The sequence below is a fragment of the Polypterus senegalus genome, chromosome 15 (assembly GCF_016835505.1).
Source record: "Polypterus senegalus isolate Bchr_013 chromosome 15, ASM1683550v1, whole genome shotgun sequence".
In the NCBI taxonomy this organism is placed as follows: domain Eukaryota; kingdom Metazoa; phylum Chordata; class Cladistia; order Polypteriformes; family Polypteridae; genus Polypterus; species Polypterus senegalus.
Window position 1 is genome coordinate 54141147 of NC_053168.1, and position 25697 is coordinate 54166843.

At 39.7% G+C, this 25697-nt stretch overlaps 1 pseudogene; it reads right to left on the reverse strand.

Moving 5' to 3' along the window:
• Positions 1-253: 253 nt before the first annotated feature.
• LOC120515488 overlaps positions 254-25697 on the reverse strand; it is a 94620-nt pseudogene continuing 69176 nt past the window's right edge.

The window sequence follows — 25697 nt, forward strand, 5'->3', positions numbered from 1 at the left end:
CCTCCAGAGGTGGCCACCGTGACCACAGGTAAAGCACAACCCACCCCCTGCAGCTCAACCCTTGTGGAAGCAGGCAGGAAACTCCTGCCCCTTCACCCGCTCCGAGGAGGGCTTGTGACATGTTCGCCCCTCCACAGTGTAGCCCTGCTGCACTGTCACACCAACGGGCTTACGCTGCACCTTGTCAGGAGTTCCCAACCTCTTTGTCCGGATCCTCCTTTTCCTCTGGGGTGCCCCGACGGTCTGGGTCCCCTTAGGAAGGGAGACCCTGTGCCGTCTGGACCCCTCTAGACGACCGCAAGACCGGCAAAGGCAGATGGGACGGAGTTGTTTGGCAGCCGGCATTCACCAGCTGCCTCTCCGCACGCTCCTCTGCCACACTGTCGGTCATCACGGCTGCGTCTCGTATAGTGGGCGGAGCCACCTGGTAAGCAGTACTGACCATCACTCCGACCGCTGCGCTCTGTCCCCTTTCCTCTATGGCCCAGGCTTCACCTACCTGTGCCGTTCCGTCCTGTAGGCTCAAGGGTGACGCCCCACGTGTGCGAAGCCCCTCAATAAAGGCTTCCAACGGGGCGCGAAGTGTCTTGTCCAGTCCCTCCTTCGTCTTTCGCAGGACCTGCAAAACCTTACACAAGGACTGCAGGGGCAGGAGCACAGATTGCACCTCCCGCGCAGCCCAAGAAAAGGTACTGTTATCGGTCGGAGGTGGACTTGCGTTCCCCTTGTCCCCTCCCGTCGACTGCGAGCCATAAAGGTTCTGCGGCTCCTCCACAGGCCTCTTCGGGTACTCCGGAGGCGTGGGGAGAGGGTTTGTCGTCTCTGCCTGCCGACCTTCCTCGGCAGGCAACTGATGCACGCTACCCCCCCCATTACCTGCTTCGGCAAGCCGCTCCCGCTCCTCCTGTGGGGACACCGAGCTGGGAAGCTCGTCCGGGCTTTCCTCCCACAGGCGATGGATCGGGCCCTAGGGAAAGCACAGCTCCGCCTCGCTCTCTCCCGAGCTTTCTCCGCCATCCCTCCATGGACAGGCATCGTCTGGCCACCACCGGGTGCTTCGCCCCTCGTTACCTAGGAGGTAGGCTGACATGAATGCGGAAACCCCTGTCCACGGCCCGTCACGTACCTCCGGCTGAAACCCGTGGCGCTGATTGGTATGGCGGCGTCTGGCCGCTGGCTTCTGTGTCTGCCCGGCTTTCTTCTTCCCCATTAGGAGGTGTCTTTAGAAGCTCCTGGGTGTTTATCCCACGGCCCCTGCTGCAGCAGCGTGCTTCGGTGTGGTGGGGTTGCCGGAGGCCTTGGTAGCGCTCTATCGCGCTGCACTGCGCGCTCTGCTTGCAGCTGTGAGCACGCTATCCCACAGCTGTGCTGTGCGTGTCCGCCGGCAAGTCTTGCAGGCGCGTACCTCGGACTGCGGACTCGGTGGCGCGCTTTTGGCGGTGGCGCTGAAGTCCAAAGGGCGCTTCTCAGCGCTGTACTCAGATAGAGCACACTCCCTGCCTCAGGAGTGTGCTCGGCGCTGCGGTGCTGTATGCGCTCTCCGCGCTGGGCTATACGTGCCTCTGGGGCTGTGCTGGGCCGTTACACAAATTTTCTTGCAGGTCCTGGTCCAAATGGACGGGCCGGAATCCTGCCGACTACACCAGTGTAAAAGGCGCTATATAGGCGCCGGACCCGACACAGATTGACACAGAGACACGTATAACAGGTACAAGACCTTTATTTTTCTTCACCCGTGGGCGCACGTCTTCCCCGTGACCCACAGGCAATACACAGTCCCACAAACCACCAGTCCAACTCACAGCAACACCACCTTCCTTCCTTTACCACCACTCCTTCTCAAGCTTTGTCTCCTTCCTCCCAACTCTGACTCCTTGAGTGGTGGTGGCTGGCCCTTTTTATAACCCACCTGGAAGTGATCCAGGTGCTTGACCACCTGGTCCTAATTGCACCTCCGGGTGGGGCTGAAGATTCGTCCATGCTGAGTCCATGCAGCTCCCCCTAGCGGCCATCCGAGCCCCCAACCAGTCTGTGGAGGACTCCATCTACCATGGAGCCCTGCGGGTGGTTGGAGAATCACCGTCAGCTATGGAGGCTGCCACCAAGCATCCCGGGGGAGGTACTGGAGTGCCCATGGTGGCTCCCCCGGAACATAAGTAGCAGGGGTGTCCCTGCCGGGCATGGGACCCGGCTGTCCGTCACAACATATATATACACATATATATATACATACACACACATATATATACATATATATACACATATACATATCTACATATATACTATATATACACATATATATATACAAATCTACATATATATATATGTACATATATATATTAGGGGTGGGTCTCAATTAAAAAAATTAATCCAATTAATTAGATACTGTGTAATAATTAATCTTGATTAATCGTATGTAATCACACATGAAAATTTGCCCCAAATCGCAAATGTTTTTTTTTAATTTAAAAGGGTTTTAGTGGGCGACAGAATCAAATAATAGACATGGAAATGAATATTGTAAACTCAAGCTCTTTTAATTTCTGAAAAAAAAATGCTTTTAAACTGCATTTGAATTTAAAACAGAAACAAAAATATCATCCCTGGTTAAAATTGGGCAGGCTTAAAAATAAAGTGGTAGTTTAAGTACTTTAAGTACATTTTCAGAATGGTATTGTCTTTAAATAATAATAACCAAAATTTCAACATCAAGTGCAGTTTTTCTTCTTAAAAAAATAAGTCAGAAATATAAAAGATAATTTGACCAACTTAATCTTTAAACTCTGAGTTATCTTAGCCAAAATTATTTTGTACATTAGGCTAAAACAGTGTGATCATTGAACATTTTGTAATTAGATGTAATTAGAATTACTAACGGTCACGGAAGTCCAATGATCCCCAGTAAGAGCCACAAAGTCCGCTTTCTCTAATACATCTAATTTTGCTTGCTTTTCAGTGTGCACAAAAGCATGCTTTTATCAAGGCTTCGGTCGGGTAGTCTTTTGAAATGAAATTTTCCTCCGATCAGTCGTGGGAACTCGCTTTATTCCGACTCTAACATTTTTGTAGCTGTGATGTGTGCATCAGTGTAATCGATGTACCAGGAAATCATGCATTGACAAAAGTTCCCCTTTGCTTGGAATTGAAAGTGTGATTAAATGTGTTATTTTTTAATGCGTTATGGAGTACATGCATCGAAGCTTCTCAGCTGTGCTTGTGCTAAGAAAAGGAAACATTTTAAAAATAATGTAACATGATTCTGCGTTAACCGCATATTTTTTCATATGTCCCAAACCAAGGAGATGCAAGGGTAAAATGAATCGGAAAGCGTGCGTACATACTCAGTGCATCCATTCTCGGGAATTGAACCTCGGATGTCGGTGCTAGAGGCAAAGCCTCTACAATTGCGCCACTGCGTGTGGCTTCTCTATTTGAGAGTACGTACATCGGGGTATATATATATTCGCAGCGGAGTAGTGTGTTAAAGAAGTTATGAAAAAGAAAAGGGAACATTTTAAAAATAACGTAACATGATTGTCAATATACAGTAATTGTTTTGTGAGTGTTATTGAGTGTTGCTGTCATCAAGGATTTGATTATCATTATTTCTTTCAATCAGGGTCGTATTTGTACGATGTGTTGTGTTCAAGTTACATTCCGTGTTTGTCAATCGTTGTAAAGATAAGAGGTTTCATTCATCGATTCGTTTCTTACTGCATCAATAAACAGCTTGTCTTCCTCTTTATCTGAGATGTGACACACTGCATGCACATTTTTTTTTTTACACTGTCTTCCTTTAGCGGCACATTGACTTTTTCCACCGTGTGCTTTGTTTCCGCAGTAGCTGCACTTATGAATATGCTTGTATGTATCAGACGCTTTATATTTTTTTGCTGCCTTCTCAATTGTGTAATTCGCTTGGTGTTCATGCATCGAAGGTTCCCAGCTGTGCTGGTGCCATCTTGTGTGATGTCCACGGCTGTATGTAATGTTAGCTAAGACCCGGCACTTAAAAGTTTCTCTCGCAGTTTTGCTGAGTTTGTGCCAAACACCACCCTGACCATCTCATCTTCTTCTGCATAAGCACAGTCCTTCACCCGTGAATATTTAGCGGCAGTGTTTCTATTGGATTGCCGTTGACGGACGGCCTCATACGGGCAGGCACTAAATTACAAACACCAGCGGCAGCCTGTCTATGCACTTAATTTAAACTTTAGGTTTACACCGTGCTTTGTTTCTGAAGTAGCAGCACTCATGAATATGGTTGTATATGTCAGTCGCTCGCTTCTTATTGTTTCTCTGCCTTCTCAATTATATAATGCATGTTTTCTTCAGCGCTTTTTTGAGCTCTTCGTGATTTTCTACATACTGCGTTGATAGTCAGTTCATGTGATTACGTGGGAGGCGTGATGACGTCTCACGAAACTCCGCCCCCCACGGCCATCCAGCTCAACTCCATTACAGTATATGGAGAAAAATAGCTTCCAGTTATGACCATTACTCGTAGAATTTCGAAATTAATCCTGCCCAACTTTTGTAAGTAAGCTGTAAGGAATCAGCCTGCCAAATTTCAGCCTTCTACCTACACGGGAAGTTGGAGAATTAGTGATGAGTCAGTCAGTCAGTCAGTGAGGGTTTTGCCTTTTATTAGTATAGATAAACATTTAATGGTTATTTACTTTATCATTGCAGTAGTATATCAGCAAATCTGCTCATGTGTTCTCAGCCTGTATTCAGTAAAGAGTGCTACTGTATATAAGACAATATACAGATTTGAATCCAGTCTTATTGGATACATTCACTAATGAAAGATAACATTGCCTGGCTGTGAATAAACACATTGTCTTTGTAACACATTCACACACATAGTTAAAAAAATTAAAAAGAAAGCTACAAACTAAATGTTTTGCTTATTTGTCTTTTAAATAGGTATAGCTAAGCAGTCAAAATGTGTCTATAGCATTCTTTTTAAGTTTTCAGCCTGGAAATAACCTTTAACTATTTTTAGTTTATGCAAATGCATATGTGAATTGTCTAACCATATACAAAACAGTATTATTTGTAAAGTTGTATATGACAAACTAATATGCCATTACAGTACACAAACAAAACAGTACAGTAACAAAATTTGAAATAATTTCAAAACCAATGACCTTATGTTTAAAAAAGATTTACACTTTTACTCTTATGTTTATTTGTCTAGCAGACGCTTTTCCCCAAAGTCACCATAATTGAGTAAACATCACTCTTGTGGTCTTTTGAGGAACAAGTGTTACAGGGTTTGTTACAAGGTTACAAAATCATCACAACTGAAGAACTTGGAGCAAAACACAAGAAAGTTACAATTCCTAGGTTACAAAACCTAATAGCAAAGTTATATAGAAAATCACCAAACAAGGCAGTCTACAAATACAGGTAAAATTCCATTACAACGAATATCTTTACAACGAAATTTTCATTACACCAAAGTACAGTGGAACCTCAGTTCACGAACGTCTCAGAACACGTACAGATTGGTTTACAACCAAAAAATTCACCAAACTTTTGCATCTGTTTACGACCACACACTCGGTATACAAACAAGTCAGTTTCCCTTTCGGTTTGTGCGCACAGATGATTTCCGCATGTGTTCAGTCTCTCCCTATGCATGAGAGAGAGACACACACACAGGCGCGTGAGAGAGACACACACACACAGGCGCATGAGAGAGAGAGAGACACACACACAGGTGCGCAAGAGACACACAAATACACAGGCGTGCGAGAGAGACACACACACAGGCGCCCAAGAGAGAGCAGACTGGACGCATAAGGCAGAGAAGGCAGTTAAAGAATGCACTGGACTTGTATTTGTTTTCACTTCTGTTTACAGCGATCGGTTCGCAGCGTGCTGCAATGTTACTTTTCTTGGTGGTTTACTAAATTACGGATTTTTCAAATGTTCATTTTTTTTCCCTGTGCTTAAAACTCATTAAAACAAAAGTGTTTTTAGCGAGCGGTTCGTAGCGCTGAACTTTTGCAGTGTTAGTTTTCTCTGTTGTTCAAGGTTTTCTCAGTGTTATTCAATGTTTTTACATTTGGTTTACTATTACTCTCTGCATTCTATGGTATAATGAACTATATTTGTGCTTAAAAATCTTTAAAAAAAATATATTTACATACAGTTCGTACGATCTGGAACGGATTGATTGTATTTACATACAATCCTATGGGGGAAATGACTTTGCTTTACGACCAAATCGGTTTACAACCAGAGTTTTGGAACGAATTATGGTCGTGAACTGAGGTTCCACTGTATTTTTATGGTCCCAACAGTTTCCCCATATGACACGAGTCTAGAGAAATCTTGTTACAATGAAATATATTCAGTAGTTACTTTCATTACAACGAAGTGTCCAAAAGACCTTGAAATGCCTGAATGAATCATCCACAGAACAGTTAGTTTTGTGGTCGCAACTCAGTTGTGCACAACGATCCCCAAAAGAAACATTGTAAATTTTTTTTCTTTCTTTGAACTTTCCTCGTATTGTTTTTTTTGTTGTTTTTGTTTTCTGTGGTTTTCAGTGATGCCTTTTGCTTACTGCTCATCAACATTTGAAAAACATCCATTGGAATTTAACTCATTGTCACCCTCGTATAGAAATGGCAGACACAAAAAACGACAACAGTTGATATCAGTAAAAAAAAACTAACTTGTTTGCGGCTCTCGATTCCGGCAATAAGAAAAAAGACATTGCCAGTGAATTCGGAATTTCACCATCGACACTGTCAACTTGATTGAATGATTGAGCAAAAAAAAAAAATCTACGGTTGCAAATGTATGAGAACTGCTGCATTTGAAGACATCAAAAAAGCAGTTTTTATATGATTCAGTAAAGCTCGTTCAAGAAACATTCCTATTAATGCGGCACTCATTCAAGAAAATATTATGTTTCTAAACTCTCTTGGGACCTCCCCCAACTGGACAATACGCTGGAGAACATCCTGAAGTGCGATCACCATGTCTGTGGAAGACTGTTTATCTGTTTCCAGGGCAACAGCAAGCTCAACACCGGTGAAGTAAACAGAAAAGATCTCGATGGGTGATGCATGGAACATTGTAAATACAGGGAACAGTATTACTTGGCCACTAAGCTAGCCACAACCCTGCCTGACAGCTGTGTTTGTGTATAGGAGAGTGGTGGATCCTGCTACAATAAATAACTATGCTGTTCCTGTTTCAAGCTGAATAAAGCTGGTTTTGTTAAAGTACTGAGACTCAGCCTTGTGTTTTGGGGTGCAAGACAAGGACTTATAGCATGACCACAATCTTTTAGGATTTGCTTCTGTGGCTCCTCACTGCACTGCTGTGAGCTTGCTGTTGCCCTGCTCTGGCAACAGACAAACAATCTTCCACAGGCACAGCACTTCGGCATTTCGTCCCATTGGGTTGGGGGTGGTCCCAAAAGAGTTCAGAAACCTCACAATATGAAGAAGAAAAGGATGATTCGGCTTCTGACTGATAACTGTGCTGCACACAACATGCTTCCACATTTAGATAATGTCCGCATTGAATTCCTCCCACCCAATTGCACAACAGTGTTTCAGCCATTGGATTTACCCTGAAAGTGTATTATTTCAAGGAAATGCTGAGAAACATTCTTGTCAGCATAACTTGTAGACAGGAGGAGATTAAAATTAACATGAAAAAAGATATTGAAAGGATTGCAAACGCCTTGATGGAGGTTAAAGAAAGCACTATAGTGACAAACACAGAATCTCATTACTACAAAATTTTCATTACAACAAAATATCTTTTAGGTCCCTGGCAGTTCATTGTAATGAAATTTTACTTGTACTTCTTAAACACATTGAGGAAGTCAGAACTTTGAATGGATGTGAACTGCTTTTTCTACTTGCTAAGAACTACACATGAAAAAAGAAGAGTCTAGGTTGAGATTTGATGCCACACAGATGTGACATCGTCGGATGCCATTTATTAACAGGCCTGCATGGTTGAGAAGGAGCGTAGAACTTCTCCAGTGTTTCCATATACTGTATTTACAGTAGGTGCTGACCCAATGAATACACTGTAGGCAAGGATCAAGGGCAAATTAGACAGATTAGTAAATGTCTGAATTATATTATTGGTAACTAGCTTTGTTAAGAAAAATGTATTTTCTCTGAAGTGTGGTGCTTGACAATTTAATTATAATGAAATTTAATTAATAACACTTAATACTCCAAATTGAGCTGTAGAAGAAAAGTTCAGGGATATAAATATCACTTGTTAAATGATACAGTATATGTACAGTATTGATGTGTTAGTGAATCCCACTGCTACACTTAAGCAGAAAAAACACATGGACAAAAACAACAATAAAAAGCTACTGCTTATCCAAAGACCATTTTTATTATTTCATAGATGTCAGTAAATAAAAGAAAGAAACAAAGAGAGCCCATTAAATTGAATCCAAATGATTCTTTGATACAGCCTTTTAAGAACATGTTCACCACTGTTTTTGAGTATCCCACTGATTATGGGTCAACATTACAGCAAATAAATGGCCTCATAGCAATCTAACGTAATGGTTATGATCACATGTAATTGGTGGGAATTGTTAAAAGCAAGTGGTCTTCCTGCTAATTTATAGCCCTTTGTCAAAAGACCATAAATCAGAAGTCTTAAAAATATCATCCCTATATCATGACTGACAGGACAAGCACAGGTAAATGGATAGGTAGGTATGAGACTAGATTTATCTTAATTTAGCCCTTTTTGCTCATAGATTTTTCTCTTTTTTGGTAGAAATGTTTCATATTTTATCTTGAATTCTTTGTTAAAAGGGAGTCACAGATGAAGAGTCACTGTAATTTTTAATGGGGATGCTTTTTAAGTTTGTTCTCAATTACTATTAAACAACAACCTCCATAAAACGTTCTGTATGTAAATGAGATTTTTTTTGCAACTGTCCTCAGCATAATTGATACAAACCTGTAAACAGCTCAGAGGGTGAGGTTGCCATCTTTAGAAAGTTTAATTTGCATTATGATGTCTGGCATATTATAATATTCAGTAAGACAACAGTTTTCCCAAAAACACTATATATATATCCAAGTCATAATTACATGCATAGTATTGACAGCATTCCCAATTGATATTTTTAATATATTACATATTTTATTTGAACTTGACATTTTTTATTATTTCTAGAAATAAGACATTAATAAATTGTTTGCTTAAACTAGTTTCAAATGAATGTACTAAATGGACCTTTACTGGTTTCTTACATATATTTCAGTAAATTGAAGGTGAGCTTTAAAATAGGTCATTGAGTCTGAACCATTAGCAAAGAAATTCATATTGAAAGAAGAGGACCTGGGAAAAGGAAAATCAGATTAAACAATTAGTGTCAATTAGCCCAGGCAAAATGATTCTACAAACAATTGGTCTCAAGTGCCCTGCTTAATTATGTGCGACTTTCACCGCTCCTTATCAAGTCATACGTCTGCCTTGATTCATGCTTGACTCTTGAGTTTCCCAGTGGTACAATTAATTATTCTCCTGTAAACAAATGCTTGATAATAAATGACACCACAAAACAAAACAGTTTCTTATTACCAACGCCTTATGCATGTGTTACTGAAGCATAACTGAAAACCGACAAAAAGGCATCAATAAGTTACAATGGGTTAACATAGAAGAGGCAGTGTTATCTTGGCTAAATCTATGGATAGGTTGAGAAGTAATTATAATGGCAACACTAATAATAAACTTTTAATTCAATTAGTTATACATTTTCATTGAACCAGAAAAACATTGAATCTTCTACTCTTTATATATTTTTTGTGAACATTTTAACTAATGTTTTCAGTCTGACCAGGAAAGGCATTTTTTCTTCTAAATTAATAACACACTTCATACAAGTGTTACTCCCTATTGGTTTTTTGAGATGTTTGGGTTAAATCTTTTTTGTTCTTTAATTGATTTATGACATATATAGTTTATTTACCAAGCTAACAATATTTGTATAGCAAATACCCTTATAATATATCCACACACACATACTTTCAGTATGCTTTCTGTTTAAATAAGGATTATGCTACCAGTTAATCCTAAAAGGTTCTTTTATTAAAATACATTTAATTAATTGCTGTCTAGACTTATTCTTAAAATGACAGTGTGTATAAGAAAACTGAATATTCTGTTATTACAGAAGAAATTAGGTTTTCAAAGCTCTAAAACCTTTCGATGCCATATTATTCCTAAATCACAGTAATGATACAACATTAAGGGGTGTAAAAACCTTGCGTGAACACAATGCAAATATATTTCCACTGGTTATTTTAATACAAATCTTTATGTCACATCATTGGAACAACTAGGGAGCACAACACAATGTGCACAGAAAGCAGACAGCAGGCACAATGACATGTTAAATTACCCACATGATGAATAGCTTAATGAACCCCCTTGTGTTGATCAGGCTTGGCATTAATCAACAGACATGAACAGATTTCCTTATTTTCTCAATGCTTCTCTGATAAACTGCAATTTCATTTAACCTTGGACTGGAACTTTAATAGCTTCCACGGGACGACTGTCAATACTTTCCTGGCTGTACAGTGATTAAATTGCAAGGCTAGATATGTGTCATGATTTTCCCCACATTTGATATTAGAATCTTTAGTTTCAACAAGTTTCTTCCTAAGCCAAATTGAAAATTAAACAAATCTTTACATTTGATGTACATTTTTCCATAAAAATACTGACATCTCCAATACATATATCTTGAGGTGTAAAATAGAGAAATAGAAAGCAGCTTTAGCAAGCTTTCTTAATAACAATTTATAATAAAAGCTACTTTCCATATTCACAGATATGAAATACAATATTTTATTTATTAGAGGTATATTATTTTTGAGAATAATCAAATGTGTCTGTTAACATTATCAACAGAGCAAAATGTTATGTATTATCTATTTTAGATATTCTTGTGTTTGTGTCTTCTTATATAACACAGCAGTATCTATATTAATATATACTATACTCTCTCCTCTGTGTGTGTATATATACACACACACACACACATATATATATATGATATATAGTACCTGCTAAATAATGCAAAAAGTACACAACACGTGTTTTGCTGTAATTGGGGCTCATCAGATTACTCACTTTTGCTTCCCCTTGCCTTGATTTGCTTCTCGCAACTGAGTTTGCATGGCAGATGTCTGCCAACTGGCCAACCAACTGTAAGCTTTACCTGGTAGGTAACCACCCAAATGTCGGATTGTGAACAGACCTCTATGCAAATATATATATATATATATATATATATATATATATATATATATATATATATATATATATATGTATATATATACAGTATAACACAAAAATACATACATATATATAGTAAAATGTGGTACATACTAAATCAGAAAATGTCATATTTTTCTCATTGAAATTATATTTGTGTATCTTATGGAAACAGGTTTCAAGGGTGCATGGCTGATTTGGATGTGACACAAGTATTTAACATGATTTTTCCTTTCCCCATCAAATGTGAAGATCACAACCAAGAAGAAGAACAGTAACCTTACCTTAAGATCTGCCTCTTCCAGTTATTAGAGGAACTGTCTGTCATTTGCAACACCAGTAGTGTGCTGGTCAATTGCTGTTTCCTAATGCTCTGGCACTAATCTCACTTATTTTTTTTACTTGATCTACTGGCGGCCATTCTGACATTTTGCCAAGGGAAATTAATCTGCAGTCTTTTGGGATGTGGGAGAAAAGTCTCATAGATATGGAGAAAATATACAAATTCCATATGGATAACAACCAGGAGCAAAATTCAGACCCAGAATGTTGGATCCTTAAGGCAGCAATAATTACCACTCTGCCAGATTTTCATAGCAAATTATCTGACATTAAACCGGTAATGCAGAAACACATATTCTTAATATAATGAATACTCTCATCTTAAAAGTAAACTCTGATTTAATGATCCAGATGTATTAATCTGTGTATTGTTAAAATGGTTATATTTTGAGATTGCTTATTTGTCTTTATAACTGAAAATGCCTTCACCCCCCTCCACATCACATACATGCACACATACAAGAGAAAATAAATAAGGCAACTGATAAATGAAACATCACATCTAGTGACCTGGGTAGAGTCTTAATGATTTGTTTGTATGCTGAAGCAAGATATTTGCCTACTGTCCTTGTCTTTTTAGCATAAATTATCACAGAGAATTCTGCCAGTGCCTGATTAAAAACAATTGTCAAGGAAAGGACACAAGATCTCGCTTAACAGATTACAAGCACAACTGATGGAAGCGAGCACTTCCCCCTGTGGGAAATGGTGCCTTGCACTTTAATTAACTATTACATTCTGCTTGGTTTAGTGGTCCTTTAGAATAAAATGTCAAAATTCCCTTTGTTTTTCTTCTTTCTTGTTTAAATATGTTTGCATTATGTTTGAGAGAAATAAACTGAAAAACCTGTCCAATTCCAAATGTCCTGTAATATTGAGAGTTTGCAAATTCATGGCTGTAAAATAGCATTAAATATTGTACCTTATAATAGACTGGAAGGTACATAAATATTGAATACATGCTTAATGGAAAGCACATCTTTTGAGTTAACACGACTAATTACTCATATTCATTCCTTCTGAGGGTCATGGATTGGAGTCTTTCCTGCAATCACTGGATACAAGGCAGAAAGCAACTGGGTGACAGTCCATCAAAAGAATCATAATGAAAAACATGTTTTCATTTGAGTTTTTGTTAAAAACACATGCATACATCATAAAATCATTCAGAAATGTATCATTTAGTTCTATTCTACAATCTTGATCAGCTAATTTTAAAATCTAAAACTGCTTACCCAAACTAATATATATATATATATATATATATATATATATATATATATATATATATATATATATATAAATAAAAAAAAAAGAGGTCATAAAGTTTTGGGGTATGCATCCCCGTATACTGAAAGGAAGTTCATTTCCTTTGGTCAGTTCATACATAGAACATACAAGACAAAAAATACAGCGACAGGCGGACAATTTACGGGGTGGGAACGGAATTAGACAGATGGAATGCTGGGAAGGAACCATGGTGGTTGATGGTGGTAATGACATCATCAGGAGGGGACCAGAGGACAGGAAGGAACCTGGAAGTGACTTGCGTCTCTACCGAGTCCGGGTGAATTCATGTCGGTGTTGCTTCGTTTTTTTTTGAGGGAACAAAGAAAGAAAGGTTAGTACCCTGTCGTTGTCCCCTTGCATGATATGTCACGGTGGGCTCCCTATGTGCTCATGCGTGACTATATATATATATATATATATATATATATATAAATATTGTTACACACATGCAATTGGGAGACAACTTGAGGGCTCATCCAGTTGTAATTCCACCCTGAGCCTAGAGTTGGCACTCTTACCTAATGCCTCCCTTCCTTTTGTGCCTACTGATTGGACAACCACCAGGCATGATGATGCCACTTCCAGGTTATCGTCTCCTGGCCCTGTTCCTTCCAGTCTGGCTTCCTCTTAAGGGGTAGCACCGCCATCTTTGCCTCAGTGAACAATCTGACTCCATCTGTAAAGACGTTGATCTCTTTGCCTCCTTTCCTTGATTTCTTCCATCAAATATTTGGGGCCTTCAAGGGGTTTGCCTTTCTAACTGTATTTTGTTTTTTATTACTATATATATATGCTATATATATATATATATATATATACACACAGGGTGGGAAAAGTAGGTTTACAGTTGTTTGTATGGAAAAAGACATGCAGGTTATGATTGTTATTGTTACACTAAAGAACACTGTAATACTAATAATAAGAATAAGAGAATAATTCAAATAAATAATGCAATAATTGATACATAAATAATAATACAACAATAAATTGTGTGTTTCACATACTCACAACTATAAAACTACTTTTCCCCACCCTGTACTTTTGATTAGGTAAAACAATATGCCACATTACAACAGTGGAAGCTATAAACAAATTTTATTTCTGTATACAACACTATTTTTATCATTGAACTACTTTTATTACTGTATAGAACACTAATACATTGTTTTACATTTCTTCAAAAAAATATAATAAGTATTAATAACAAAATATTCTGTACTTGTCATGTATCTCTCTCATGCTCTTAAGAGTTCTAAGAAGCAATATCAGTACAATTAAAAGGCAGAAGCACAGCTAGGAGATGCTGTATACTGTCTACCACATTGTACATCTTTTTAAGAATAAATGTAAAAATATAAAGAATCATCAAACAAGCCAGTATTTTTCATGTTTATTAGTAAACACTGTTTATTGTATCATTAGCTTTTATGAAAAAGTTCCCAATTCTGTGAAGATAGACTTAGTCAAATGTGCCTTTCTCTTAAATAACACAGCTAGAGAAACATGCTTGAGTCTGTAAACGTCTAGTGTTGTACAAGTAACAAGAAAGGCAAACATTTTGTCTTAAAGCCTTTGTCTGCTCCACCCCCACTTCAGCTTTGACAGGCAGATACAAACTTTGACTATTATCTTTTTCGGAAGTAATGCCTTCTCCAGAGAATAATTAGGTTAAGTTCAAATAGGAGACTAATCCCTGCTACTTAACTTTAACGGATTGTTTGACTTACTTATCTCAAACCAGCTTACTGCACTGACAGAGGTCTAGAACTTCTAGGATGAAGTGCCTGAGTGCTATGAAATCTATCCAGGCAGCAAAAATCCAGTGTTTATGATTTGTATGGCTGATGTTTTCATTTAAATGACTCTCTTGTCATGGATTACACACAGACTGATGAACTGTAGGTGATTGTGATACTTAAGTTTCTGCAGAACCTTGTTTCTTCTATATGAGAAGCAACACATAAAGTTCGTTTTGAAGGTTTTTTTTCTTTTATAAATGATTAGTGATTTTGAACATTTCTCTTGCTTCTAAAATTTTCTTTAGTTTTCATTCTTTGCATTTTTGTTAAGTTACTAGAAATACTGGTTTTAATGGCTCTTCATTTTAATTCATTGTTTGTTATTGTCTTATTATTCTCTCTTACAAAACATAAGTTGATCTTAAGGGTTAAAGCAAATGTTTAAGAGGTGCTGACCATTAACGTATTTCTCATCCATGAAGTATCACAAGATGGGCAGGACAGCTGTAGCTTTTCTGCTTCTTGGACAGAGCAATAGTGAATGGGATGACAGATGCAGCGACACTTTTTCAATAATGGGCAGGAACTCCCCTCTGACACAACACACAAGATTGACAGCCTCTGGACCTCTGTTTATTTTAGTGTAAAACCAAAAGCTGACACAATACATTCATTTAAACAATCAGACGTCTCAGAGTTCCATTTTATAGATAGATAGATAGATAGATAGATAGATAGATAGATAGATAGATAGTTTGGATTAATATGTTGTTTTTGATCCAATTAATGAGAAAGTTAACACAGGACAATGTGCATCCCAAAAACATTCTTCATAGCAACTGATGGTAAAATGAAACAAATGTGCAGCAATAACTTCACATATCCTGAACACAGGTAAAGTTATATTATTTCACATTTTAACATGTTTATCTAATTAAAATCTATTGGCACAATTAAAGACACCTGATTTTAATGTCGAAAAACATCAATCAAGCTGCACTTCTCAACCTACCAGGATCAGGTCTTTACTATTTCAAAAGTTCTTGCATAGCTCAAAAGTACAGTAAATTAAAGATTCAAAAATGATGAAATTAACTTTTCAGCAAAAAATGGAGGAACGCTGGCATATTTTGCAGGAACAGTATGCTAGTCAGTGTTTTTATACAGTGGTAATGCATCTGTACATTTTTTGAGCCTTTTTATCCAGTTCATGGTCACAGGGCAGCAGAGCCTTCCCTGGCAGCATTCACCTCATGGCTGATACCAAGCCTGGATGAGGCCCCAGTCACGAGTAATGCATACAGTCATCCAGTGTCAAGTCTGTTTAGTAAAATCCAGGATCACGGTGGGGTGCAGCCTGTCCTGACAACACTGGGTAAACCTCGATTGCATTTTCCATTCCAGGATACGTCTACACACATGAGTGAACCTGGAAACCTAGGGTTATTGGAGACTCTAATTGGTGAACCTGTGTCACCAAAATGTGGGCATTTTTTATTTATAATCTATGCTAAAATGCACAACTTTAAGATGTTTGAAAAAAAAGTGGAGAAAACCCATGCAGAGACTGGAAGAATACTTCACAAAGACAGTGTCTGGCCATGATCCAGTCTTTTGGAGCTGTGGGAGAGGAATGTAAATCATCTCAAAACTATACCAGTCACACTGTTAATACGTGATTTGTAAAATTATTCTAATTAATTTTAATCAGATATCTGCATTTTAACATTAGGCATCTTAAGTGAGGTTGTGGCTTGGTCGTCGTGTTGGTGGTTCAATTCTTCTCAAACACTGTTTTCTTCTGATAACTCAAATATGTGCCAATTGGGCGATGCTACTAGTGTAAACTTTGGATTTCTATGAAGTTCCGCACAACTTAGCAGGTTTTGGAGAGTTAGTAAATATTGGATAAAAATTTAATTCAGAAACTGAAAATAGTTTTATTTTTATGTAGTGGATTCTGTAGGTGACATAGGTCCATTGCTAGCATTTGTTATATTTCAGTAAATGAAAATGAACACAAAATCAAAGAAATGTGTAGAAAATACAGTAAGTGCCTGTCTTTTGGAAATGTAATTCATTGGCGTACTGTGTCCACCACCGCTAATCATTTCGTGTACCACTTAATGCAGTTTTAAGAATGTGGGGAGCTGAAGCCTAACCCCACTGCACTGCACATATAGCAACAATCCTTGGGTGGACTGCCAAGTCTGTTAAAGGGTCCAAACCCTCACAGACATACACTTTTTTACAATGGACTCAAGTTAAAGTTAATAGTGAAGCGAACAAAGACATTTTTGGAATGCTGGAGGAAAACCAGAGAACCTGAAGGACAATGCTTGCAGATAAGGGAAGAATATGTAGATACAACAGAGACACTGATCGAATAGGATAAACACATTGTTTTAAAATAAAATGTGCTATAAAGTACAGGGTTAGAGAGACTCTCCTGGTCCAGTTTTTCTCTATCATGAATGAGAACGTGGGGCAGGTATGATGGTTGGAAAACCCTATGAGTAGGGAGTGAGATTAAAAACATTACATAAAAGGGATGAAAGGTCACTTTAAAACCTCAGACATTTCATAAGTATTGAACACAATTAGTCTTCTCATGAATCTAAGAATTATTGACTAAATTCTGAACAATTTTATTAGTAAACATGACTTATACAAAATTTTGGTTTATACATATGTCGTGTTATTTTCTAACCTGCTTTATCCAGATATGAGTCACGTCGGGGTGGAGCCTATCCCAGCTAGCATAGGATGCGAGGCAGGAACAAACCAAGAATATAATAATATTGCAAGATTATACATATATATATATATATATACAGTAGAATTTATAGAATAAACACTGTTATCTATTTAACAGGTGCTATTGTTATTACATTTAATGTACAATGGGAATTATTGGTTTAAAAAGTGGTAGAAAAGCATTTACTAAATTTATTCAAGCCAGATGTAAAATAAATATTTTGTAACATACTGGATGTAGCTCAGCTGAGAAATACATGATGATAACATTAAGTATTCATGTTATATGATTAATGACTGTGCCTTCATATTTATAACATATAGTAATAGAAAAATTGTGAAGAGTTGAAAAAAATTAGGTATGTGTAAAGTAATAATAGAGAAACTACAAAAATATATGTACACACTCAGTCTCACAGTACAGAGAATAAGGTAATGTAACTTAAAAAGTAACCAGGAACTTTCAATAAAAAGAAAAGTGAAAAGAGACAAAAACAGCAGCTGTCTGGTTGATTAGCAACAAAGGTTGAAAGGTTAGCATGCTGTTAACTGCCCATTTGGCCTGATAGACATTTATATCATTGTCTATGGCAGAAGAGACTGCTTGAGCGCCCTCAGATGTTATGTCTCCTATGGTTTGTTCCTCTGTGCATGGGGGGTTTAAATATTCATAGTGTCTGGAGCCAACATTTGGCCACAGTGTATTCTTATGGCAATTCACTTGTCATGATAAACACTTTGAACCTTAATAATTCTAAATATGTCTATGCAAGATTCCAGCAGATTGTTCATTTTCAGTTTCTTTCATTGCTTAATCTCAATATATATATTATATTTTACACACACACACATATATATATGTACACTTCAACTTTGTTCTCATATACTTACTTTTAATACTTTCTGTTTAACTATAGCTGTAGTAATTTTAAGTGCGTGCAGACCACCTACACAATGCTACAGATCCAAACATTTATAAAAAATATATTAATATTAACCATAATATTAATAAAAATGTTAATTAAACATCATGTTTTACAGACCTGACAACAGTCTTCACTAAAGTATAAAAAAGCAGTAACATATTAAAAGTAAAACAAAAAAAAAACATTTAATCACATTAACATACACTAAGATGTAATAGTAATTATAAAAGCATAATAATAAAGTCAATTAAAAGCAGAGCAAAATAAGAAGGTTTTAATAATTTTTTTTTAAAAAAGCAAAGATTGTCAATGGCTCACTGGTAAGAAATTATAAAGCTTGAGGATGTAATAATAGAAAGCTGATTCACTGTATTTAACCTAATTTTAGGAATAACCAACGGAGCACAGTTTCATGATTTGAGTGGCCGAGTGGGAGTATACCTGACAATCATGTCCCTAAAATAGAAGGGCAAGGCCATGCAGGTACTTAAAATCCAATAAACAAACCTTTAAATCACTTCTTGAGGGGATAGGTAGCCAAAGGAGAGCCTTGAGAACACAAAAATATGATCGTTATTAGTAGTATAAGTTTGAATTCTCCCTTTGGCATTTTGAGCTGTTTGAAATGATGGAATAGCGCACCTTGGGAGGCCAGCAAAACGAGTGTTGCAGTAATCCAATATACAAGATTCAAATACATGAGAATGTTTCCCATATTTAGTGCAGGTAATGAAGTTTGGCTGCTTTTAAATGTTATGCAAAAATGCATAGTTTACAGATATTATTAATGTGACATCTAAAACTATGATGACTCTTAGAATCTTGGCCAAGGAAGGTAGCTTCCAAGAAGAGCATATCAAAATAAGGCTGTAAACCTAACCTCTATATGCTCTTTTCTACTTACTAATCCTCAGTTGGTGTTTAATGGTAACAGTTTGTGAGGCATCTTATCTTTAGCAACAGTAATGCAGATGTTAAGCATGTTACTGGCACCTTGTACCAGGTATACAGTTGAGTATCATCAGTATATTGATGAAAAGAAATATTGAATCTACAAGTAACACTTGCTACCTGACACACATATAAATGAAATGGCATTGGGCCAAGAATCAATCCCTTGTGAATATCAAGGGAAACAGTGTAGTGTTGAGATCAAAAAGGACATTAAGGTTATCTGAATCATTATTTATTCTAAGATCATTTAGGACTTTCAAAAGAGATGTCTCAGTAATATGATAAATTCTGAAACCCAGACTGGCATAATAATGTAGGTTAAGATAATTATTCAACTAAATAGTCACTATGTCTTGAATACTTTTTCAAGAAAATTAAAACTAGAAATAAGTCTATAATTGCTCAACACAAAATGGTGTTATTGAAGGCTTTCTTCAGTAACAGCTTAACAACAGTAGTTTTAACACAGTTATGAAAAATTAAGATTGTATGCTGAAAATTAATTGAAAAGTTCCTTGAAGTGACTGGTGGTTATTGAATTAAGAGGATAGCTAGAATAATTCCAAATGCAGTAATTTTAGTAAGCGCTGGCAGACTAATTTTGGAAAAAGTGCACAAATGACCTTTAGTAATCTTGGAAATGGAGGATACAGCAAGAGTCAGGGGAGCAAGTCTTCATGATATTATCTGTAGATAGATAGATAGATGGATCTTTATTGTCATTGTCACTTTTACAAAGGAACAACGAAATTGAAGGTAATGTTTATAATATTATTACAAAATGTAGCAATCCCATTAGAGATATCCTTAAAATAATTGAAATAAGGATGCTTGAGTAGTTACTTGATAGTAGAAAAGAGAAAGTTGAAATTATGTTTGTACCTGTCAACAAGGCTAGAGAAGTAAGAGTTCATTGTTTAGTGCTTGCAAATGTTTCTTAGAAATATAATAGTAAACAGTTAACTTAGTCGATTTCCACTTCCTTTCTGCTTGTCTGCATTCTCTCTTAAGTTTAAAATTCTTCAAGAAAACTTCCTTGGAGCATTAGCAGACAGAGTCTTGTTTTTCAGTAGAGCAACAACACCAATACGGTCAACTAAGCTTAGTGCTGTAGTTCTTGATAGATTATCAACATTCATTTCAGTCAATGGAAAAAAGGAAGCTACTGTATATCCTCTGCAAATTCTTCAGCAATGTGTGCATACTATTTAGTCACAGTCCTTTCAACGGACATGGTCTTTGAGAACATGACAACTTCAACATAGTTATGTGTGTTTGCTTGTAATAAAATGAATACCTATTCCATGAGCAAAGACTAAATTGCAGAGAAACTGTTGGTGTAGGTATAGAGGCAGCTCACACCAACATAGTGTTTCAAGCTCACATGAAGTCTGGATATTTTTGAAACATCCTGCTGTACTTGAGTCTGGTTTAATAGTGTTTTACGTTCTAAAAGTCAGTCTTCTGTTGATAAGACCATCATGTAATGTACAGTAGGTGACTTGTTTTCTCTTTCCCTTTTACAAGCTGCAATACAAAATTTACTATGTAAGCCAAGTTACTCAAATGGCACGATTGACAAACCAGGGTTTCAGACAGTCATTATATAAAAATGTACTTCCTGTGACCAGTATAATGGTCATAAAATGTTAAATATTTACGTTGAGGGGTCTGTCCAGTCATCACCATTTCCATTTCCATTCCCAGAATTAATGACTTGCCTTTTCTTTGGGGGTCTGCTTAAATTAGTCAATTAAAGTTTTAAACGTGCACATGCAGCCACATTTATTATTTTATACTTTTGTCTCAGGTAATGCTGGATGTCAGAACCTATTCTGGCAGAAATGGGAATTAAGCAGCAACGATCTCTGAACAGTGTGTACAAAAAAACAAAAAATTACAAAAATATGGGAAAGAGACATACAATGTGCAGAAGTGATTCTAACCAGTAATCAAACTGTGGTCCATCTGTACTGTATATCTATATAGTAAAATGCTAAGAGGTGTAATTTCATCACTGAGTTTTTCTATTTAAACTCAATCAGATTTCAAGATACAAAATTTTATGAAAACCTTATTATCTGAAACCATGCATAAAAGTTTCAGAATGTGAATTTCATTAATATTATTAAGCTACTTAAAATAATAAAAAAATAATCAAAAGTCTAAATTTGGGCACGCCTCCCTAACTCAGGATATTCATAAGAAATTAAATAATTTACTATATGAGGTAGACGTACGTATAAGAATAACTGCATGAAAAATAAGAATATTTTAATAAAATATTAAAATACTTGTCTCAATTTAAATGTTTAAAGTCTAAATACTTTTGTTCCATCCATCCATCCATCCATCCTCTTCCGCTTATCCGAGGTCGGGTCGCGGGGGTAGCAGCTTAAGCAGAGAGGCCCAGACTTCCCTCTCCCCGGCCACTTCTTCCAGCTCTTCCGGGAGAATCCCAAGGCGTTCCCAGGCCAGCCGGGAGACATAGTCCCTCCAGCGTTTCCTGGGTCTTCCCCGGGGCCTCCTCCCGGTTGGACGTGCCCGGAACACCTCACCAGGGAGGCATCCAGGAGGCATCCTGATCAGATGCCCGAGCCACCTCATCTGACTCCTCTCGATGCGGAGGAGCAGCGGCTCTACTCTGAGCCCCTCCCGGATGACAGAGCTTCTCACCCTACCTTTAAGGGAAAGCCCAGACACCCTGCGGAGGAAACTCATTTCAGCCGCTTGTATTCGCAATCTCGTTCTTTCGGTCACTACCCACAGCTCATGACCATAGGTGAGGGTAGGAGCGTAGATCGACTGATAAATTGAGAGCTTTGCCTTACGGCTCAGCTCCTTTTTTACCACGACAGGCCGATGCAGAGCCCGCATCACTGCGGATGCCGCACCGATCCGCCTGCCGATCTCACGCTCCATTCTTCCCTCACTCGTGAACAAGACCCCGAGATACTTGAACTCCTCCACTTGGGGCAGGATCTCTCCCCCAACCCTGAGAGGGCACTCCACCCTTTTCCGGCTGAGGACCATGCTCGGATTTGGAGGTGCTGATTCTCATCCCAGCCGCTTCACACTCAGCTGCGAACCGATCCAGAGAGAGCTGAAGATCACGGCCTGATGAAGCAAACAGGACAACATCATCTGCAAAAAGCAGTGACCCAATCCTGAGTCCACCAAACCGGACCCCTTCAACACCCTGGTTGCGCTTAGAAATTCTGTCCATAAAAGTTATGAACAGAATCGGTGACAAAGGCAGCCCTGGCGGAGTCCAGCTCTCACTGGAAACGGGCTCGACTTACTGCCGGCAATGCGGACCAAGCTCTGACACCGGTTGTACAGAGACTGAACAGCTCTTATCAGGGGGTCCGGTACCCCTTACTCCCGAAGCACCCCCCACAGGATTCCCCGAGGGACACGGTCGAATGCTTTTTCCAAGTCCACAAAACACATGTAGTCTGGTTGGGCAAACTCCCATGCACCCTCCAGGACTCTGCTAAGGGTGAAGAGCTGGTCCACTGTTCCGCGACCAGGACGAAAACCACACTGTTCCTCCTGAATCCGAGGTTCGACTATCCGACGGACCCTCCTCTCCAGAACCCCCGAATAGACTTTTCCAGGGAGGCTGAGGAGTGTGATCCCTCTATAGTTGGAACACACCCTCCGGTCCCCCTTTTTAAAGAGGGGGACCACCACCCCGGTCTGCCAATCCAGAGGCACTGTCCCCGATGTCCATGCGATGTTGCAGAGACGTGTCAACCAAGACAGTCCTACAACATCCAGAGCCTTAAGGAACTCCGGGCGTATCTCATCCAGTCCCAGAGATGGGAGAGCCCACCTCAGAGTCCCCAGGCTCTGCTTCCTCATTGGAAGGCATGTTAGTGGGATTGAGGAGGTCTTCGAAGTACTCCTCCCACCGACCCACAACGTCCCGAGTGAAGGTCAGCAGCGCACCATCCCCACCATATACGGTGTTGACACTGCACTGCTTCCCCTCCTGAGACGCGGACGGTGGACCAGAATCTCCTCGAAGCCGTCCGAAAGTCGTTCTCCATGGCCTCTCCAAACTCCTCCCATGCCCGAGTTTTTGCCTCAGCAACAACCGAAGCCGCGTTCCGCTTGGCCTGCCGGTACCTATCAGCTGCCTCCAGAGACCCACAGGACAAAAAAGTCCTATAGGACTCCTTCTTCAGCTTGACGGCATCCCTCACCGCTGGTGTCCACCAACGGGTTCGGGATTGCCGCCATGACAGGCACCGACCACCTTGCGGCCACAGCTCCGGTCAGCCGCCTCAACAATAGAGGCACGGAACATGGCCCATTCGGACTCAATGTCCCCACCTCCCTCGGGGCGTGGTTGAAGTTCTGCGGAGGTGGGAGTTGAAGCTACTTCTGACAGGGGACTCTGCCAGCCGTTCCCAGCAGACCCTCACAACACGTTTGGGCCTACCAGGTCTGACCGGCATCTTCCCCCACCATCGAAGCCAACTCACCACCAGGTGGTGATCAGTTGACAGCTCCGCCCCTCTCTTCACCCGAGTGTCCAAGACATATGGCCGCAAGTCCGATGACACGACCACAAAGTCGATCATCGACCTGAGGCCTAGGGTGTCCTGGTGCCAAGTGCACATATGAACACCCTTATGCTTGAACATGGTGTTCGTTATGGACAATCCATGACGAGCACAGAAGTCCAATAACAAAACACCGCTCGGGTTCAGATCGGGGGGCCATTCCTCCCAATCACGCCCTTCCAGGTCTCACTGTCATTGCCCACGTGAGCATTGAAGTCTCCCAGCAAAACGAGGGAATCCCCAGAAGGTATGCCCTCTAGCAACCCCTCAGAGACTCCAAAAGGGTGGATACTCCAAACTGCTGTTCGCGCATACGCACAAACAACAGTCAGGACCCTTCCCCACCCGAAGGCGGAGGAGGCCACCCTCTCGCCCACCGGGTAAACCCCAATGCACAGGCTCCAGTCGGGGCAATAAGTATGCCCACACCTGCTCGGCCTCTCACGGGGCAACTCCAGAGTGGTAGAGAGTCCAGCCCCTCTCAAGAAGATTGGTTCCAGAGTCCAAGCTGTGCGTCGAGGTGAGTCCGACTATATCTAGCCGGAGCCTCTCGACCTCGCGCACTAGCTCAGGCTCCTTCCCTTCAGAGGTGACATTCCACGTCCCAAGAGCCAGTTTCTGTAGCCGAGGATCAGACCGCCAAGGTTCCCGCCTTCGGCCACCACCCAACTCACACTGCACCCAACCTCCTTGGCCCCTCCCATAGGTGGTGAGCCCATGGGGAGGAGGACCCACGTTACCTCTTCGGGCTGTGCCCGCCGAGCCCCATGGGTGCAGGCCCGGCCACCAGGCGCTCGCCATCGAGCCCCACCTCCAGGCCTGGCTCCAGAGGGGGGCCCCGGTGACCCGCGTCCAGGCAAGGGAAAACGTCGTCCAAAGGTTTCTTCATCATTGGAGGTTTGTTGAACCGCTCTTTGTCTCATCCCTCACCTAGGACCAGTTTGCCTTGGGTGGCCCTACCAGGGGCATAAAGCCCCGGACAACATAGCTCCTAGGATCATTGGGATACGCAAACCCCTCCACCACGATAAGGTGACGGTTCAAGGAGGAGAAATACTTTTGTTTTTAAATGTAATATAAAATTGTCATAGTTCACGCTCTGATAGAGTGTTAGGTCCCTAGTAAAGGAACAAAAATAACATGACTTTGAAACAGTCTAAAACAATACCCCATATGCTTATGTTTGAAATTTAGCATTTTTAACTTTCTGGGAGCGACTCTTAGAGTGCTAGGACCACCGGCAAAGAATCAAATATAAACAATGTTACCATACTCATAATCAGTAACCTAAAAATAGCATAAAAGAACAATCCTCATGCCTATATTAACGTATCCCATTCCTTCAAGTTTTATGAAGAGGAGCATCTTTTTCATATTCCATTAAGGTGTGAACACCTGTGGTTGGTTGCTGTAACATACAGAAATTCAAGTCTTTTTGATCATTTTTGTCAAACCATTAAAAAAGAATGTGCAAACAGTGGTTTGTGAAATGTCATTGTTACTATCTCCCAGAATTCCTGCATCACACAACACTTCTGACATCATAGACGTGACAGTGTAAAGGTTGACCTGGGCATCTAAGTGGTATCTGAATTTGCAGGTAAGAACCTTCTCTTTCTGTTTTCCAAAAGACCTTTCTTGATTTTAAATTCCTGGTTAACACAATTTTTTGCTCTTCTCTTAACTTTGAGTTTTGGTTAGTGTTTTTGGCTCAGGCAAAAGATTGATTTGTCTCACAGTTTTGACCTTACTTTGTTCACTGATTATATTTATCTCCCAGTCATCTTCATCAAAACTAACTAATGAGACAG